Source organism: Pithys albifrons, chromosome 4 (assembly GCF_047495875.1).
Source record: "Pithys albifrons albifrons isolate INPA30051 chromosome 4, PitAlb_v1, whole genome shotgun sequence".
NCBI classification, from domain to species: domain Eukaryota; kingdom Metazoa; phylum Chordata; class Aves; order Passeriformes; family Thamnophilidae; genus Pithys; species Pithys albifrons.
Window position 1 is genome coordinate 36,419,290 of NC_092461.1, and position 21,791 is coordinate 36,441,080.

The 21,791-nt window shown below is 41.6% G+C and overlaps 1 protein-coding gene across 1 annotated transcript in view; it reads left to right on the forward strand.

Moving 5' to 3' along the window:
- Positions 1-21,791, forward strand: part of KCNQ3 (potassium voltage-gated channel subfamily Q member 3) — a 200,667-nt gene that overhangs the window by 18,939 nt on the left and 159,937 nt on the right. The window lies entirely within an intron of this gene.

Here is a 21,791-nt window from a genome sequence, read left to right on the forward strand (position 1 = left end):
AAAATTAATGGCATTAATCCAAGAACATATATTGTTTTATGGCTGCCTGTGCTCCTGTGCAGCTGGCTGCTTGTACAGAGCCTGTGACGGGGTGTAATATTTGCGCCTAATACAACTGTTTGATGGGCCAGTTGGGTTTGTGTTCCTGACCAGTCTGGAGGGCCCATCCATCTTCATTCTTAAACTACGCTTTTCAGCCACATCTCACTCAGATTCATATACAAGCTCCAAGTAGATTAGGTGGATTTGTTTCATTCACTTCACCAGAACTGTAGTTCCTTCTTGTTTCCCTTGGGCCAACTGACAGTGGGGGTCTGGAGAGTTTAAGAAATGCAGCCTTTGTTCATCCTCTGCCCCACCTGTGGTCTGTGTCATCTCTGCTCTTCCCGTACTGCAGTGGCCCATCTTTGATGGAAATGCAGAGGATCTGGGAAGGTGATCAAGAATAGAGAATTGTGTAATGCTGAGATTTTCTTCCTTTTCTGGGCCACTGTGAGCTGCTGAGCAACAGCATTTCATGCTATTAGCTAAATGTGGGAGATACATGGGCTAAATCTTATGCACAGATCTCAGGGTGGGTTGTGATCCTTCTGCTGGCAAGTGCTCATCTAATCCATGTTGTTTATGTTGTTGATTTATGCAGACAGGCTGTGGCTGGTTTTGTTTTGGGCAGCTTGGGAAAGCAATGCCTGGGTTTTGTGTGTCTGGATCCTGTTTGTGGTGCTGAGGGCAGCAGGGAATGGGGAAAGAGTTGACATAGGTCCTGGATGCTGCTGGCCTGTCCAGCTCTTAAAGGCAGCAGCCTGCATCTTCTCCACAAGAGGGTCTGGTTGCAAGGTGACTGGTTTCACTGAGGATGAAAGCAACAGAGAGGAGAGATGGGTTAGAAGGTCTGGAAACAGAAAGCAGATTTTGTCATTGGACAGTCAAAACTTGTTACAGTGGGAGGACACTCATAACTGTAATTTAGAGGACAATGGCTGAACTTCGCTATTTTTTCACTGATTGGGGAAGGGGGAGCAGGCAAAGAAAATGCAAGTCCAGTTCATGGGAAGTAGGAATTTAAATAAAATATTGGTAGTTATGGTGTGTGGTCTCAGTGCAAATGCAGATAATAAACTGGTCTCTGCCCAAAGATCTTACAATTTGAATGTAATAGAGGAATTTAGAGGTTGATCCAGAGGAGGAGGGGTGAAACAAGACACTGGCAGTACTCCCAGTTTGCCCTCAGTATAAACTGTTATAATATTGTATATACTACAGGAATAGGTTATTTGAAGAAAGGCTCTTGGAAAAGTCAGTGAGGCAGCTTGATGCATCTTTGCCTCCTCCAACTTATGCTAGAGCAACAAATACATTTGAGGTGAGTGGAATAAAGACCTGATATGTGATCAGTAAGGGCTGGCACAGATCTGGGAGAAACTGCTATTCCCATCAAGAGGCAAAGGAAAGCACAGGAGGAACCATGACTCAGGGGTACATTACTCTGTTAAGATGGTTTTGTAGCGTTTGGGCTGTGCTCCAGCATCAGTGCTGAAGGCCAGCCCTTAGTGGAAAAGTTCTCCTAAGGACAGAGTGCTGTGCTTTGGAACATATGGTGGGTACTCCTAGTGGAACACCTCTGTTCCATGTCAGCTCCTCAGTCTCAGCTGTGAAATAGTAGGAGATAGACCCAGGATGAACCTTGCAGGGTCCGAAGAGCTGACTTCAGTAGTAAACAAACGAGCACTTTCTGATGAAAGGTGTTTGCTGTGTCTCAGGAAAAAAAAAACCAAAAAACTATGAGCGCAAGTACCTCTCTCAATTCAGCTGCAGAACAATTTCCCAGAAGGATCCTTGTCTAGTCTGTTAAGACATTGGAGGTTATCCCTGACAACATGAACGGAAAGAAAAATGAGTGAGCAGCTCTGAATAGTGTGCTGGAGCTGCTCAGAGAAACAGTGTCATTTCCATGTATCATAAGCTGAGCTGAAAGTTGGCTGAATATTCTGGTGAAGATGAAGTTAACTAAGAGAGAAACTGGCTACAGAGAGGCCTGTAGTGTATAAATGCCAAAAATATGTTTTTGGCAAAGCCTTGAGACATTCTGCCTATGTTCATCATCCAGTTTTGTGTCCTTTGGCTCTGTAGCCTGACTGTGCCAAGGAAGAGCAGAGGTGGGAAGTCAGAATTATAAATGTGCAACTAATTTTAGAAATGCCAATATGGCACACCACTGCTTGCTGGTTTATTTAAATCTCTGGCTAGAAAATTGCTGGTTGTGGAGGAATGAGCTTATTCTGGAGACAGCAGTTGAAAAACATTAGAAGTGAGCTGGATAAAATTTCTTTCTGATTTCTGTCATTTCATGTAGTACTCAGCTATTAAAAAACAAAACAAAATTCCCTTCAAAAGACTCCAAAAGATTTCCAAGGTGCAGAAAGCTTTTATACCACACTTCTGGCTTGGCTGCTCCGTGTGTCTGCATATGGGTTTAACTTGGAAGTGTAACCATTTTAAATGCCACCACTGATTTCACAAATGACTCTGTTGATGTTGAACAATCTGGCTGGATAACACACCTATTATAAGCAAGAAAAGTCTTGCGCTTTTCCTCATTTTGGTGTTTTAAGGCAACATCATTAACGCAGCAATTATCTTCCACTACTAAACATGACATGGGCAGAAGTTTCCAGGAGTGTACTACAATGCTGACATCTCTCCATGCATAGTAACTATCAGACTTATTTCCTGGTGTGTAATGTACTTATACACTGTCACTGATAGAAACTGGGACACTCCTGTAAACTCACAGACCTGCAAGGCATAGGCTCAGCCCTTCACATCTCAATGCGAGAAGTATTGCCAAGTTGTCTACTCCCCTTACACACTTGGTTTGATTCTCTCTAGCCATTCATATATATTGTCACCTCTCAGACCCCTTTCTGGCTGTGGCAGGGGCAGGAGATGCAATGGCTGAGCCAAAGCAGGGACCTGATCCCTCTCAGCAGTGCCACGTCCTTGGAGCCTGTCGCTGTGGCTCCTGTGCCCACAGCCCTACCTGCCCACTGTGGGCCTCTGGGGAACCCAGGAAAGTGCTTCCTTACAAACCTCTTCTGTGTAACAGGATAGTGAATTTAATGGCATTGTTGCCATGGCATGAAGAGCTGAATGGGTGGGTGGGTATGTGAATGGTGAGGCTTTGCTAGCTGTTTCCACCTTAGGTGATGTAAGTCTTCAGTGCAAAGAATGTTTTACCCAGAATTTTATTTTCTGCTTAAGGTCATCAGTGCTTTTTCAAACATAAAATTTTCTATAAATTGACTTTTTTTCTGGATATAATGATATTTTGGACATGAGGTATTTTGTTTGTGGGGAAGAATTTCCCCTGCTGTTTTACACAGGACAAACCGTTTGATATATGAGCACCTAAATTCAATGTAAGGTAGAATATTTTTGGCAAGAAATATTCTAAATTTGCTGGACTACCTAGGGAACAGTAGTGAGTAAAAAATGTGGTTACCAGAAAGGGAGAGAGCCTGTAATGGAGCACACATCTTTCACTGTTGTGAGCTGAGTGATAACCAGGCAGGTAGAGGCTTGGAACGATCAACTGTTAATTGGTCTGTTGGGATTTTGATAAAACCTTTAAAGCAATAAAAATGCTTTTATGAAAAACAGGTCTGGGTATCTTTTCTAAGGAGGTCTTTATTGTAACTGCTGGTTTGAATGTTAATTATGGTGTTGTGAGGCATCTTTTTGCAGCTAGTGATAAGAAGCAGAGAGGAGATCTGCTGTAGGCAGCTCTGCACCCGGGAGATCATGTCCCTTTGGAGCACATGGTTCCACTGTGGGTTCTCCTTGTCCATGCCCATGGCCATGTTCCTATCGAAATCTGGACAGCTCAGGGACAATTTGTGTATCCTTGGGGTATCTACAGCATGTAAAGATGTGAGGAATCTGTGGGAATGCTGTGTCATGGGAATGAGGACTATTTTTAGCCTGGGAAGCTGAAAAGGTAGGTATTGAAAATAAGCAGATTATATAAAGATCAGTCAAATGTTAGAGTTTGCCTTCAGGTTATAAAACAGCCTTTGTTAAAATAGAAAAGCAATCTTTAAGAGATATCTATATTTCTCTCCTATTGTCTGTATCTTAGTGTTTGGAGAAAACACAAGGATTCTTCTACAAAAGTAAGTTTCATAACTGTTGTTGCTAGCACCTTTTCAGGAGTTCAAAGTTTGAAAGCCATTTAAAGAAATATTTCTTTGGTATCTGCTCCTAATTAGACAACCCCCCCCCAAAAAAAAAAAAAAAACCAAAAAACTTTAGACCTATATTGTCTCTATTTTATCACCCTTATGCAAAAATACTTTAAAAGAAATTTAAACACCTTTGTTTATTGAATTTTTAATTACAGATGACCTGACTATCTTTTGAAAAATATCTCTTAATGGTTCTGGCTCCCAGTTTGAGTACAGATCTCAAGATACTTGCAGAGTTTCTTGCAGTCCTAACCACAAGAGGCCTGTTGTGATAATTATAGCAGTTTTTACATATATGTTAATCTTCGTTTTTTATTCCTTTTGCCTTTGGAAGGTTCATGTTACCAAGCAGTCACAGAAATGTATGTGTATGTATAAGCTTTCCAAGACACAAACTGGGAAATGAATACTTCCAGCTCTCTCAAATTTGCTTTTTTAAAAAATCCTGGATAAAATAGAAATCACAATCTTCTCATTTCTCCTGGGGACTCAGTTCTGATTTTATCTCTGAATGGCTGCTGCTATTGTATTTTTCCAGAAGAGCAAAAATGCAGTTTTTTGGAACATAACAAATACATAGTCTTAAAAAAAAGACCCATCATAAAAATGTGTGGGTGAGATCAGGAGGGCAAAAGGAGAAGTAACTGATCCAGTAAAGTGGAAAAGTGACAAGTCTGTTCAGTAGACATTGTGTGAGATGCTATCCCATTTACTTATGTGTTATTACAGGGGCATCTGGTAAATGGTGACTAGACTGGGCTGCAGATTGTACAGCCACATGGTAAAATTGGTCCTTCCCTAATGTGCTCAGGCATCTCTGCCTGGACATCAGAAGAGTCTTTATAGCTCTCAGACTCGCCTGGGAACTAATGACAAAAGTATTGGGATGAAGGAGATTTTGTTTCTCTGAAAAGAAGCAAGCACCAACAGAAGAATCCAGGACAGGAAGGAAATCTTTGCAGGGACTGAGTTCTATTCTCTTCTATCCAAGGCAGGAACATAATGTGGTCTTTCCCCTTAAGTGAATAAAGTCTTTGTGAAACCTAATTAGAATCTGTCCATACCGGGCTCAGAAAGGACTGCAGTGCACTACTGGACTGGCACTGGTTTGGAATGATGAGCTCAGGTGTCAGTAGCAGCTGAGAATGGAGCTCCACGGGGGCCATGAAGGAGGCTGAGAAGGAAGCAAAAAGGCTGGAGTACTCAGCAAATTAACCCAAACTGAGATCCCTGCTTCTGTAGGCAGGCAGTTCCCAAGAGGGAGCAGTGCTCCGAGAGCCCAGGCACATCTGCACATCACTGACGGGTATACGGATCTTGCTGGTTTGCTCCCACAGCTGCTATTTGAAGACTGTTCAAGGCTTTTGCTATTTTAGTGGCTCAAAACCTTTCAATTCCATATCTATATTTATGCACAGCCTATGTATGTTCATTTCTGTCTTTTGCCAGTGCTGGTTTTCTCTTCAAACAGCTCTTCTGCTTCCCCTATTCCTCACTTTCCCAGCATAATTAGAGAGAACAGTCATCTCCCGTCTTAACAGCTTGCTGAAAAGATCACATTTTGGATTTAAGAGGAAAAATACCCTAAAAACAGTCTTGTGATCCCTTTTATGGATCTCTTCACAATTGCTGCCACCTTGTTTTATAATATATGACCAAAAAGTTAACTCACACAGACTCTTAGTGTCTTGTGATTTATTAATATCAGTGTTTTTTAAGTTCTGAATCAAGACTAGGGTTCTAATTTTCCTTGGAAGAAGTACTACCCCTCCACCTGCCTCATTTATGAGTATAAAAAATGAGAGACACAACAGAAATGCAGAGCATGAGAGACACTCTTAATGGATGTGCTCATTCCTCTTAAATGTTTCTTGAAAATAATTAGATTTAAAGTTGCGGTCTTTTTGTACCCACATGATTTGTTATAGGAAAAATAATATAGGCAAGAAAATTGCCTAAAAATGTACAGATTGCGTTTTCCTTTCTTTATACCTTAGAATATTGGAGATGTCAAAGCTGATCTTTTCTACTACGGAGGAGGCTCTGGAATGTGTTGGGAGTCCAGCTGCTGGAAACTCCTGAGATCTCAGTCCAGCTGTTGCCTGAGTGCTGGGAAGCAGAGCCAGTGGCACTAGAGTCCCTTGGTGGCCAGTGCCTCACTGACACCTCACCTGCATCTGCTGCAAAGCTCACAGGTCTTGGCTCAGCTGCTTTACAAAAGCAGGCTACAGCATTGATCCCTTGAGGCGGTGTCAGTGAATTTGCCTCTCTGATTAGCAGTTCCCTCTGAGCTTTTTATGAATTTCCATAATTTCCCTTGTGATTTTCTCCAAACTGTTTAAAGATGCCCCAGGTATAATTCTGGTGATATTTTGCTCTTTGCTTAATCAATTTCTTTTAACATCTGCTCTTTAGGTATGTCTATCCCTGATTTCCACATTTCCACATTCCTTAGAACAGATTAGTAATTCCTTAAGCAAAAACCTTAATAGGACAAATTAACATTTTATTTTATATTTTATTTTATTTTATTTATTAACTTCACATCTGAAGGATTGAATGCATGGGATTGTTCAGTGAAGCTAAACTCTGGCTTTCAGATGGGGTGGATCAAACAGATTATCTTTGTACAGATGTCAGATTTATAGTCTTCCTTAACCATAAATTTCAGAATTAATCACAGACAGGGGCTAAGGTGTGCCTGAGATCCACTGGTGATTCATGGTCAGAGCAATCCAGGTTGTAACTATGCTGCTCTGTCAGTAGAGATGGAGTCGCTGTGTTTGTGCCAAGGCTGGGCACTGATTTTACAGCATTGATTTCAGACTGTGGAAATGCAGCCTCCTCTGTGATTTCTTCTTCTTATCACAAGGTAGTTGCAGAGGTGGGGAAAATGCATAAATTATTTTGCAGGAATGCTGAAGACTCCCATCAAAGAGGAGTACGACAGGTGATGGGAGCGATGCACAAAGGGGAAAAAAATGGCTGTGATTGACTGACCCCTTTGTGTTAAGTTTGGGGCCAATAATTTAATGGAGAAGGAGGAGGAAGGAACCCCAAGTAACTAAGAGGCATTCAGGATATTTTAATCTCTCTTTTTTTTCTTTTTTTTTCCTTTTGTTTCTTTTTTTTTCTTTTGTTTTTTTTTTTTTTTAATAGCTTCTAAAATTTCATTAGAATCCAGTGGATGATTATCTTGTGTTATTAACCAGCTGCACTAGATGTCAGGTGGAGTTTGGGAATATTAAAAAGCCACTGTAGTGATGTAGGGCTGGGAAAACCATATGAAAACTAACCTTTTCTCTCCTGTGAAGTCTGGTTCTATTAAACCAGCTTGGAGGCTAATTTTTCTGCCTTGTAAAGGAGGAGGGACAACTTTGGGAAGAAGACTTTGTGAGACCTCTGAGTGTTTTACTTTTTGAAGCACTTGATTGAGCTCCTCCCATTCCTTTCACAGGTTCTTCTGAACACCAGGAGCAGAGATGTATTCAAGACAATGTAAAGAGTCTCCCCTATATGCAGTATATGTAAGATTGGGTGGGACCTTGGCTGGTCAGCTTGCCCACTGCTAAACCAGAAACCAAAGCACATCAGCATATCCATGTCATGTGTGAAAGGTATTTGCCCCATCTCTCCTTAAAAACCAGAAATCATGTTGAGTGAATAATGCCTTAGACTGTTTACGTCTATTTCCTCACCTTTCCTGTTGGACAGTTTTCCTCCATGTCTGTTTGTAACCCGTTTCTTCCCACATTTGTGTCTCTACTCACTTTCGTTTGATATCTCTCTTCTAAATCACACATCCCCCTCTCCTTTTTATTACTGCAGCAAGAATCCATGAAAAATTTCCATCTGAATTACCTTATCTGGGCTCATGGCTGAGCTGTGGCAGATGATGTATTTTGTAGCTGTGCCTTGTTCTCTTTACTTTCTACCTCCTGATCTGTGCATCAGTGCTGACTTCTCAGGTAAAAGCAATCTGTCAGTGACCACAGTGCTAGACCAAGGACCAGTTCTTGGGAACAACTTCTAAAAAAATATCTCTCATTGACATCTGTCTTCTGAATTCTGTCAGTAAGGAAGTTGTAGCCTGTCCACTGTATGTTAATGAAACATTTAAAAGTCAAAAATGCTGCAAGGTAGTAATTCACATGCTTTTAAATACAAGCACTATAATTAATTGATAAATTGTTCTTTAACCCAAAAAAGGGATAGTTTGAAAAACCCACTTGCTGAGAAATCGTGCTGAAGGGTTTAATTACATTTTTCCTCAATTTTTTGTTGATATAGTCGAGAATTCAACATTATATTATTTACCCAGGATTAACATCAGCTTGGTTGTTTGTAATTCTCTAGTTTATCCCTTTTATACTTTTTGGGATTCAAATGATGTTGATAGTCCTGCAGTACTATGAATTTTTCTTTGTTTCTCAAGATTTGTTGAAATTAACTTTATGGAGAGTTCCTCATCCCTTAAAGGCTCTTGGTGCAAGATATGTGTCTGTTGTTTTTAAAAGAGTGTTTAATTTTAGCAAATTCTACCTCACATCCCCTTTTCATCACAGATGGTAATCTTTCTGTTCCACCCTCAGTATAAAATTCCTTCTCAGTTTGATATACAGACAAGAGTATCTATCCTTTGAAAATCTGTACTTTTTCTAGTTGCCCAAGAACAGTTTTTCTGTGTGCCTGTAGTGATAACTCACAGTGAAAAAAACTGCTATAATTATTTCTATCAGTATTGGTCATTTCATTGTTCCCTTGATTTCATCATTATCAGTCAAGTGTTTTGTAGATTATAACTACCATTTCCTTCCTGACTCTACAAATATATAAGCATTTATGCTTTAATGCCATTTCCATATGCCTTTTCAGTATTTAAGAAGACTTTTTTTTTCCCAAAAGAGCACTGCCGTGACTGTGGATTTCTGGTTTTGGAGCCACCAATAAGAAATCTGAGAACATTTCCCACTACAGTATTCTATTAGTGTTTCTTCTTTTAAATTTCTGTCCCTGTCAGTGATGCTGACAATCACACTAGTTTGGCCAAAATTATCCCTTTCAAAGATTATTATGCTGCTGGTCACTAGTGTATTCTGTTTGCAGACAATAAATGCAAACAGATCATCATAATAATCTTCAGTACCTAAGCAACCACTCATTTTTAGGTCATCAATTGATTTTTTTCTGTCCATCAAAACGAGGTCTAGTATTAAGTTACACTATGCCAGGTAGATTTCCTCTTCCAAGAAATTACTCGTTATTTTTAGACTATCTGGGGAAGTTTAATTGCTGATTGCGCTTGCCCGAAATAGGGATCTCAAGTGAGGTCACCTATAATGAATATGAACCTTATGGATCAGGTCACTTAATTCTCCAGTGATACTCAGATCCTGATAACAGGTAGTATCCAGTTCTCCTGAATCAGTGGAGTTACGATCCAGTGTCTTGTTTATTGTCACTCACAAAGTTGATGGCAGATTTAGGAGGTTTACTCCTACTCTGTTATCATGCTCCATGTGGGCAATATCGGAGAACTGAAGCCAAAGGCTGTGGCTGCCTCTGGCTGCAGTGAGGTAACCTTTATCCATGCCCCTGAGTGAGGCTCAGTAGGCTGAAAGACTTTACCCCAGGTTTCAAAAGATTTTAGAGACCCACTTCACAGGGCAGCACATGGCAGCACATGGCTCTTTAGCTGTTTTTCAGTGCCTGGGAAATCCTGAGAAGATGAACCCCATAAACATCCAGTCTAAAAGTTTTCTTTTCAGCCTCCTCAACATCAAATGTCTCTTTCAGGCAACACAGCAACATTGTGGTGGTGCTTGTTCTCTTTGCAGAGTGTTCCTGTGGCAGCAAATTAGAGCTACTGCAGGCATTGGAGGGCCTACTGAGCTATTTCTCTCTTGGTAGCCTGGGTTACTTTTCACATTTGATATAATTTCTCATATGTTGGTTAAATATTCACCTGAGACGTGATTTTGAAGATGACACACTTCTTTGTGATGTGATTGCAAACCATCAAGGTTTGAATACCATGAGCTTTTGAGGCCTGAGGTCCAAAGATAAAAGCTGGCACATGATAAGAGATAAAGCTCCAGAGCTGTTTTCTTATACATCTTGGCATTTTGTTTGAGGGAAACAGGAAAAATGGAGCTCCAGATTTGGTTTCCTGTTGACAGCATCAGAAGCACGTGTCAGGAGAGAGATCAACACCTCAAAGCAGCAACTTATCATGTGTGTGGGATGCTGAACTGGGTTGTACTGTTGAAGCATCACCCTTTCTGCTGAACACCAAGGCTGCCCAGCTGCTTTGCTTGTGCAATCCCTCTGCTTCTGGGGGCTTAGTGAGTTGGCTGGCGCATCCCAACCTGCAGGTCATGAGACATGTCCAAGGGCACACAGAAATTCATTGCAGAGCTGTCAGTTACACCTGACTCTTTTGGTCCACATTGACACAATAGAATCCTCGAGTCTCACTTTTCTTGGACATCTTTTTGTTTGCCCTGTCTGTGGTACACAGCTTGTAAAACTGTATTTGTACTTGTACTTGAATGTGCCACTCTACCTTATCCTTGGCACATCAGGGTAGGTAAAACAGTTCTGCTCCTGAAACTCCAAATGAATATTTAAACACACATATTTTCAGTAGACGCTAATTAATATTATGGATAAGGAATTCTAGGGGATTTGGGGAGGGGAATAATTTTAAATAAGCAAACTATTTAATTTAGAAGTAGATTTACTATACATAATAATGGATAGCTTTCTTGTGGTGCTTTGCAACTTCAAAGTACTTTGCAACCATTAATTAATTAACATGCGTGCTCTTTTGGAGGTAAAAAACTAATTATTAACAGCCCAGTCTTTCACACAGGGAACTGAGTGATAAACATTCATGTTATTTAAACAATTTAGCCATTGTATTGCATGTTAATTTGTCTCTGCAAGTACCACTTCTTCATACATAATGTGGATAATGCATATGCAAATGAGTAACTTAAACAGCTGCATTCATATAACGCATGATTATCATCACGCATAATGATGTGCCCACCACCTTATATCTTAGGACTCCCTTAAAATGACAATGAGTCATTCTTCCATGTGTTCCCTGGAAGTCATTTGAGATTCATATTTGTCTCCAAATGGGAAAGGAAAGGGTGACATGGGCCATGGGTTGTCTGGGAGGATGGTCCTTGAAGTAGCAGGTTCTGGAGTGAATCCTGTAACACGGTGGGAAAGCAAGCCTTAGGCTATCTGGAGCTAATGCTGCACATAGCTATGTGGTGACTGTCTTGTGCCAAAAAAGAACCCAACTCAGTCCCAATTAAGACAAAAGGGTAAATACCAGTAAAAAATTCAGCCCCATTTTGCTGTGTCAGACCAGAGATATGGTGGATCAGCCCACATGCTGTACCCAAGCTCCTGTCACCTGCACCTTGTGCTGATATTTCTATGGGCAGCCTAAGATAACCCTTATGTTAACCTGTATTTAAATCCTAGCAAACCTATGGCAGACAAATTTCAGGGTAATTTAGGGAGCCTTTGTCTCTGCCAAATATCAGTTAAGAGGACGATGCTATGAAGATGGATAGGACAAATGATTGTGCTGGAACAGGAGCTGAGCACCAGGTTTGTGCCTCAGCCAGGAAACTGTGCTCCTGTGCATCATCTGAGGAGGGTGAATATATATTTCATCTGCAGGAATACCAGGTGATCACTCAGGAGTATGTGCAAAATGTGGACACAAAGCAGATCTGGGTGGATGTTGGGCTGCTGAGCAGCCCTGGCAAAGCTGAAGGAACAAAGTGACCTCCTCAGGGTCCAGCACTTACACATTTTCACATGTTATTTAAGGCAGGTTTGTAATTTTTATTTGCAACTGATGTCCATTTGGGGGCTGAGATGGTGGCAGTGGGAGGCAGTTTGCATCACAGGCTTGAGCAGGCATCCAGTTTATCCTGCAGTTCTACCAGGGGCAGAAGGCAACATGTGTAACTGGGGATGAACTTCCCACCTCTCCATGATGTGAAGCTGTACCATGAGATTTAGAACTACCTGAACAAAACAGAAAGGACATAAGGAGAGCTGAGGAAAGCATCCCTGGGAAGGCACAAAAGAAGTGTGACAGCTGAGGGAGGAAAAGCAACTGCTAAGTAAGTTGAAGTGTTTCCAGGCTCAGACACATGGAGAGCTTAAAAAAGGCAACAGGAAGTAAGCACCTGGGACCGTGCAACAGCCTGGAGTATCTTAACAGAAGTGAACCTGTGCAGACCCTCCTCAGGCTTCCAGGACATTCAGTCTGGGGGCTGGTGAGAAATTGCCAACATTGTCTTCTGATCTCTGCATGGCTCTGTGTGTTCCATAAGGCTCTCTGTGCTGAAACATGGACTGTCCTTATTGCAGCTCCTGACTGTTCCACTAATGGTTTGCTTCAAATCTTATACTTACCAGCAATCCTATTTCCTTTCTTCTGGTCTTTTCTAACTCAACATTGCCCCTCTACCTTTTGGGGTCCCCTTTGCCTTTCCAGTGACTTCCACACTCCTTCTGTTTAAGCCACCCCTTAGAGAAACCCATGCATAGACAATTCATGACCCTTGGATGGCACTTGCATCTCTCCTTGCAGCTCTCCTGCTACCTGCTTCTCCTTCCTCATATTTTTATGCCTCTTCTGATATTCTCAGCCTGTTCGGGTGTACATTGCCCTATCCTATATTTATATAGCTCCTGACATACTTGTTTCCATTCTGAGCTGATGTCTCTAGGCATTGCCTTCATACTATTTGCAATAACGACCACACAGCTTTTTAATTTCTTGATGCATTTTTAAGGAAACCTATGTTTAGCTCTTAATCCTAATGTAGATAGCGTGTTTGTATCAATAATTGGCCTTTCAAGTTATGGGTACAGCTAAGTAAATTTCGTGCTTATAAAACTGCTTGAGCAAGCAATGCATTTAGCTGACTGCAGACTGGTATTTATGTAGTTCCAGGAGAGTAAATAAAGCCTATTTGGTGGCCATCAGTATAGCATTATTTTACCTCCCTCCTTCCCTCACTCTCAGTTTGATGCCAAAACCCCACCTCACGCACAGAATCATGCCTCCCAGACAGTATTAAATTTTTTCAGCTGCTGCTGAAATGAGTGGCGCTGACAGTCCCTGCCCTCCAAGAACAGAGTCTAATTCTGAAAGTATAACTGAAAAGTTATGAGACTGTTTCTGTGTATTCCCATCATAAGTGATGATATTCAGTGCAGGACAGATAGCACCTTTGCCTGTCCAGCTCCTGTTGTGCACTACACTGATAACACTCATCCTCTGATTAATAAAAAAATATTACACCATGTAGGGAAGTGATTTTGAATTCTGGGAAAAGTCAAGATTCCACTTTTTTTTTCTTCTATTATTTATGCTTGGAATAACTTTTTTGATTCTACTTATCTTGTAAATAATTTGCAAAACAACCTTCTACAGGAAATGCTTCTTTTGAATTCATTAAAAAGATAGCTAGAGCCCCCTGCATCCCCCGAGAGAAGACTATGTTCTTGTTGATATTAGTGTTTGAATGTCAGCTCTGTAAAACACTCAACATGTGCATTGCTTTCTTTCAGTTTTAACAGCCTAACAGTAGCAAATCATGGAATCATAGAATAGTTTGTTAGAAGGGACTTTAAAGATCATCTAGTTCCAACCCTCTCTGATTGGCAAGGACACCTTCCACTAGACCAGATTGCTTCAAGCCCCATCCCACCTGGCCTTGAACATTTCCACGGGTGGGGCATCCACAGCTTCTCTGGGCAGCTATTCCAGTGCTTCACTGCCCTCAAAGTAAAGAATTCCTTCCTAATATCTAATATAAACTTACTTTCTTTCAGTTTGAAGCCATTCCCTCTTGTCCTAGACCTACATGCCCTTGCAAACAGTTCCTCTCCACATGATGTTCCTTTCCAGATGATCTCTCTCAAGATGCATGAGTGGACCTCTTCAAACTTACATGTAAGTTTAAAATTAAGCACAGCCCTGTAATCAATGCATTCTAGACCTGAGTCTCCAAAAAGTGGTCCTAGGCAAAAAGTGATCAAGAGGTGCTTCCCCCCAAAAATGAAATATTTTCATCTGTTTTAAAAAAAACACTATTTTTATTATTTAGGACTTATCTGTCTTGTTGCTCAAAAAAAGCTGATATAGGCAGAGACAAAAGCACAGATGTATTAAAATTCATTAAAAGCAGATTAGTAATGGCACAATTACAAGAGACTAATGCAGAGATGCAGAGGGTTTCTGAGGGTACAGAGTTGCTGGCAGATGATGGCACTTTGGAGCAATTTTGAATGTTCGCAATGGACACCAAGAACTCACAAGCTTGTACCAAAGCAGTTACTCAGTTTAGAACTGCCAAGTACCAAACTGCAGACGTACCATTTACCTGGACAAATAAACTGGAATTAGGTTGTTGTGTCATGTAAGGTGCTTGTAAAAGAGTGTGTGGAGCCTGAGGAAAAATGAGAGAGTCAGTCAGTCCCTCTGGAAAGAGAAGCACAGCTGGAGAGAGAGTGAGCCTACAGAAACAGCCAACAAACCAGATAAATAAATGACAGCATGAACAGCATCTCTTTTCTAGACTACAGACACTTGATTTTATGGGCTCAGTGTTTCCCAGCCCAGCACATCCTTTACTGAGGATTTCCTCTGCCTTTTACCACGTTGCACTGAAAGTGTTGGTTGGTTTGGTTTGTTGGTTGTTGATTTTTTTTTTGAGCCGGGGTGGTGGTGAGGTTTTTGTGTGTGTTTGATTGTTTATTTTAATTAAAGCTTTTTCTTTTGCCTTTCAACAGCTGGTACCATGTCTACCAGTCAGGGGAGAAGCACTGTGGTGGAGAAAGACTAGAACAGAAGTGGAGAGTAAGGCCCTTGAACACAGGGACAGGCAAAGTCATGTCAACACAGTTTGGACTGAAGCAAAAGTCTGTGTATTCAAAGTGCTAGTGATTAGCTGCTAGGACAGATGACCCAAGGCTGTGTGCCCAAATGTTGTCTGCCAGTGAGTCTTTTCACTGAGAGTAGCTCCCTTTCCATTTCGCTTTACTGAAAGAACAGAGTGGATTCTGGAAAATTTGCACATCAATTTCTGCATTACACCACAAAATTGGGGTAGATAATCCTCACAGCCCCTCAGAGATCATCTTGCACTCCCCCTGTTATGATCAATCAACCTGATTTTACTGGGGAGATTTTCCAGCACCAACCTCATCCCTTCTGATCTCCAAATTCATGCCTCTGACTCTCCCAGGCTGACACAGAGACAGTTGGTGCTTGGAACAGCGTAATCCAGATCTCCCCACTCCCACACCCCTGCTGTGGTGCTGCGTTTGCCGTCCCTCCTACAGAGCAGAGCCATAGGCAGCAGAGCAAGCGCACAGATCAGCTCTTCTGGCTCCAGGGGGCTGGTGGTTCCTCTTTGGCTGCATAGGCTTGGAAAAGACAGGGAGAATTTTTCACGATGAATAATTTAAAATGAGCCTTTTTGACCTCATTTTCTATATGCATCTCCTAGCAGAAAGTTGAAGCTAAAGTCATTTGTCACGGCTGAGTGTAAATCCAAGGGGAGCAGATGGGGTTTTCCCTGCCACGTAGCCATGCAGGCAGTGTGTGCATGAAAATGGACTGTCTGGAATGAGACAGGAAAAACCTCCACAAAAGAAAATGTAGCTGCAGCCAAATTTTTCCAAAACCAACCCCCTGAGTTTACTGATGGGGCTTTGTTCTCCTGTGAACCTGGCCCAGGTCTGGGTCAGCTTGGAGGCAATGTTTTTGTCAATTAATTCAAACTCTTCACTTATTTTTTTAGCTTTGAAAAAAAATACTGTCTAATAAACTGTTTTTCTTTCTGGATCTGCTGGCAATGGCTTTGTGGCATACTGTGGAAAGGATTGAGGAAGTTTCTGGGGACTAAGAATGTGGAAGATACTCTGTCATTTGAAATCTTTGCAGGCAGTTTAGTGTCTCCTGGTGTTGTAGTGCATTTATGGACTTGGTGAAGAAATTATTATCATATTGTTAACAGTTCTTTACCAGTGGGTTCCTAATGGTGATAGAATAGTCTTCTATTTTCCAGGGAAGCCCCAGTTATCTTCTTTCAGCTTTCATTACTGTGCATAACTGTGCAGCCTGCCAAAGAGCAGTATCGACTCCTGCACAGTGAGCAGATCAGGGCTGGGTTTGTTGTGCAAATAACAACCCAGCAGCAGCACTGCAGACAGCAGGAGCAAAATGAGACAACGGTCTGTCTCAGGCATTTGAATGTACTCATTCTGCCTGGTGTTTGTGATGCAGTATGACGAGCTGCCTTGGTCTCGATACACGTGTTCCTTATGAGCTTGATGCACTGTGGGGACTTCTGGCTGTCAGCTGCAGGAGGCAGCTCCCGGTGGAGCATGCCCTTGGACAGCCTGACACGAGCTCTTAAGAATGAATTATTTAGAGAGCCTCAGAAATATCTTTGAGCCAAAGCTAAAGATACGTCTGCTTGTCATGGGCAGCCATGAATCTGTGACGAGAGCAGAGGGGTTTCCCTGTGACATAGCCCAGCCTGTTGCTCACTGCTGCAATGCTGTGCAATGGAAAGAACAGGAAGAAAAGGAATGCTCTCCCCACAAGAGGGGTTTGCTTTTACAATAAGCTACACAGCATAACATGAGCTTCAGCTGAATCAAAATGTTGCACGGCCAGACCTGGGTTTTGCTGAGATTCTGGCTGATCAAACATAGGACTGGTCTGCTGAGGTTGGTACTGGGAGCTGTCACTTGTGCCACCCCTAAGGCAGTTTGCACATCCAGATGATATCTTTGAAAATAGGCTTTAGTGAGGTTTGCAGCAGTTTAAGCCCTGCCCCAAGCCAATGCAGATGACTGCACTGGTCACATTGTAGGGAGTTTCCTCACTGCAAACACCTAATGCCTGAAGCAAATCATTTAGCATCCCTTTCTCCTTTAGCTGTCAGATTGACAAGGTTCTGCCTGTCTACCTTGGATGAGGAACAATGCCTTGTCATTTTAGCTTTAACTTCCAAATAACATGAGATTAGAAAGAGAATTTCTTTGAGTTTGGATTTCTCTGTTCTGGGTAGCTGTGAGATTTCTTATACCTTGCTCTGAGCTCTCTTGTGGGAGATGAGATGCTGTAACTACAGAGACCTAAGGCTGAGCTGAACTGGCAGTTCCTCCCCTCCTGCTGGTGTGGGAATTAATATTTTTATGCTACATGCAATCATGCACTGGTAAAGCAAAACATGACAGTTAAGTGGTTCATCACTAAGCTTGTTTTAAAGATATTTCTGCGTGCAAAACCTTTTTTTTACTGCTCAGTGCTGTATCATGCAGTGCTAGGAAGCCTGTCTGGAGGACTTCTAGTAGTACTAGAAATAATAATGATAACTTCTAGCTCTTATATAACCCTCTTTGCAAGGATTCCCAAAGTGCTTTTCCAAGGAGAATAATGTGCTAAGAGAAAGAGAAAATTATTTTCCTTGTGTGCTTGGAAGTTCGTGTGATGCAGGTGGGTGTGGAAGTGTTTTTTTCAGGCTTTGTATCTTTGCAGACACCAGGTCTCAGGACACCAGCTACTGTAGGTCAACCCTAGAAATTGAAGCAAGGTGTCTGAATTGCTTGTAGAGTAGGTTTGGGCAGTTTGTGTAGGCTAGAGTTGCAAACTGGGGAAAATGTGTGTAAGTGCCTTAGCTGCAGGGCTGTGGCTTTGGGGAAAAGAATAGAAGCCTTTCTTATGTCTTTTGCACATCTCAATCTCTGTGCCCCAGTTTTTATTGCACAGGTACTTCCATAACTTGAATAATTAACATCCTGGGTGGGAGGCATTAAGTAGAGCAATAATGCCTGAGTCAGTTTGAGTGTCAGGTAACGGTGTTATTTTCATTGGGAAATAGAGAATTCTTAGTCAAAGTCTTAAGTAGAATTAACTATGGGAACACATCCCCACCAGTGTAAGGACCCAGGTTTTAGCCCTGCCAGTGGTCCTGGCTGAACAGGCCAGTAGATTTCATGAATATTTCTAGACTAGCAAAATATCAGAAGAAGGATAAGTCTTAATCCTTATTCCAGGGATAAAAGCTTTATCACTAAGTATCTTCAAAGCAGAGACCCTGAGTAAAATAGCTTCGTTTCTTGATGTTTGATAAAGGGACTTTGCCCAAAACAGTTGGAAACCTTGAACTATGAGTGAGGTGGCAAAATTCCCCATGTCATATCTCGAGATGCCCCCTCCCAAGGGCTTGGATGCTCAGCTGTGACCTTCCAAAATGCACCCCATTTTGTTTTAATTTTAAAAGAGAAATCATGAGTCTTTTTTGGGAACATGATAGTTCTTCATTCATCACAGCCCATGAGAGATATATTGCTAGTCTGGTTTACAGGAAAAGAGGGTTCCTTGAGGGAAGAAAAGACATCAGGCAAGGGAAGAGGGAGCACACATAGACAAGCACAAGGGCAGTGCTTGAACCCAGGCTGGTGGCCTGTACCTCACTGGAACTGTTGCAATAGCTTATGGTCTGGCCCAAAGGAGGACTACGTGAGCTGATGACTATCTGGAGGAAAATCAGGACCTTCTGGATCAAAGTTAAGCTGGAGATTAATCTGGAGAAATGTAATGCTGACAAAGAACAGGACTGAATTCTCCGTGGTGTGACTGAGGTACGGTTATTCTTCTAGGGGAAATTATTCTGGATACATTTTGAGAAGAACATCTGAATTCAACCTTCAGTCATATTCTCTGGTTTTCACTTTGATTCAATACTCACATTGGTACTTTCAACATTGCATATTAAATATCTCATAAATACATCATGAGTCAGCATTACCCATAGATATGTTGGCAGAGTTCATGTGGAGATCTCAGGGTTTTTAAGAGCTATTGCTTCTTCCTTGGGTAGCACGTTCTGAGAAGATACATTTCCTGGCTATTCACAGAGGAAAGGAACAGGATTTGAACATTCTAATTTATTGGGAAGATAAACAGTTTGTGGCTAGTATCTTAGAGCTTATTTTCTATTCAATAGAAAAAGACATGTGCCAGCTCTTGGTCTTTAGAACCAAAGATAAAATAGTTTCTGGGAAGATGGAATACGTTATTCAAAATCATTTTGTTTTGATCTTTTGAGGAAGAAGGAATGTATATTTGAGAAGGGTTTAATTTTGTTGTGTTTTTGTTTGTTTGATCTTGCTTTTTGTATTAGGTTATTCCCCAGCCTTTTTTTATGCATTATTAAAACAGATAATGAAATACAATTCTTGCTCTAGGGAGCTTTCTGCCCTTGCAAATGAAGACTTTTCAGCAAAAGAATCTACAATTAACAAGACAGACAAATGGTGGAAGGAAAACATTATTGTTTCCAGTCTTGAGGCGGGGCTGGATTACAAGGAGATTAAGGCTTTATGTCAGCAAAAGTCTTAAAAGCACGTAACATGGCCCATGAAGGAAATGCAGATGTCTTTAAGTCCTGCTGACCCTATGTGGCTTCTTAAAACAGCCATGGAATCCAAATAGCACAAACAGTCAGACATGAAATCGTTAGTTAAAGAGATGCTTCTGGACATTTGAACTTTAATATATAGCCTGTGATTAAACACACACTTGAGCTAGGACTGGACTAAGTCAAAGACACTTGGACAGAGACAAGATGGAAGTTATGGAAGATTTCAAGTTCTGATGTAATTTCAGATAGTAACCCTGTGAGTACTTCTTCTAGGACCTCTTATTTTCCAGACTCATTTGCCAATGAAACTGACAACTGTACATCTCAGTGTTTTTATACTGATCTAACACTTCCTGTTACTCTTTCGTCCATGAACAGATGCAGTTTTATACTTTTGAGATTTGACTCACCCTGACTTTAAAATCACTATTGATACGGGTAGATAGTCCCCTTTTCAGAATGAAATAATCTCTTGCACTCTCTTTTCCAGGCACACAATGTGTAGGTCAGGCTTACTGATATTTTCACTTTTTCAATCCTAGATATGCATTCTGTCTACTTCCTCCTTCCAAAGCCTTTAAATCTCTCTGAACATGGCTAAAAAAAGGTGGATTAAAGTTTTTTTGCATCCATCAAATGACAAAATTATCTTTGGATGCCTTCTACTCTTACAGTCAGAGTTTGCATTGGATTTTGCCTCTATTGTTAGGTCTGTAGACTTATTTTATAAGCTTTTATCTTCTATGCAAAGGCTATATGAGCTTCACAGTCTCTGCTGTGGGACTGGCTGAGTCATTTCTGCATTCACAAATAGTCTCAGTCCTGCCATGCATTGATAATATCTGCACTCATTGATTGCCATCACTGAAGCCCCTGCAACTGTCTCATACTGGTGTTCTCTTGCTTCCCTTTCAGGCACTGCACAGTACGTCTGCATTTTCCTCTCCCTCTGCACTTTGGGGTCTGATCTTTTTCAGGGGATGTCACTGCCATGGTCCCTGTGTGGGACCCATGTCTAGCCACATGGTGAGGGAGTGCCGACAGCACTAAGCTGTACAGCACTGGTGGTGATGTTGAAGTGGGGAAATGGTCCACCTTGGAGGCATTTCCTGAACATTAGGTCTTGCATGTACCATGCTTCTTTTCTGCCACAAACACCATTTCTCTTGAGGTCTTTTCCCTTGCATGCTGGGCACAGATGGTATGCAGATAGGCAAGGCACTTCTGCTTATTCTGTGGTGTCTGGGGACACGAGAGAGGTGATAACCATGCACTGCAGGGGTGTAACGTGCAGGCATTGGCTGGATAGGAGGAAACAGTTGTGTAAGCCCTGTTCTCAGTGTTTGACCTGTAATGGGTCTGGGGTTGCTGCAGGACAAAAGTGTTTCATATTCTGCATGACTCCTCAGACTTGTGGCAATGCCCTACTGGTGCAGACAACACTTAGAGTCCCCTCAGGGCTCAGTTTGAGCAATGCAGCTCTTGCTTGAGTTCAACATTGGTGCACCACTTGCTACCTCTGCTACTCTTGTTTAAGCTCCTGCTACCAGTGATGGTTCCCAAATTGCCTTGTTAGCCCAGAGCAATAAGGCAAGGATATTGCCTCAGGAAAAACTGTCCAACCTTCTTTCTGGCTTTGCCATTTGAATACCTATCCTTCTCCTTGATTTTTTACCCTATCATGCAACTTGAGACCTTCCATCATAGTATGTGGCTTGAGCTTACGGCCATTCTTTTAAAATCTTCTGTAGTTTTCACAAGCTTTTATCTTCTCCTTTCTAGAGTTACAATCAATTCCTGAAGATGGAGTAAGTAAGTGAAGAAAGTTAATTTCAATGTGCCCTTCCCAATAACCTCGTTTGAAAGAAAATAGCTCAGATATCGTCATTAATTATTCTTTTATGCAACCACTTAGCCAGCTGACTTTCTTCTGTTTTCCCAGTCAACAATTTTGTAACAGGACTGCTCAGTTGACCAAAGGGCTGTTTGGCTGCAGACGGGGGCAGTGTGGAGAGGGCAGGGATAGGGAGACAGTTTGCCTTGTCACTGTATCACAGCT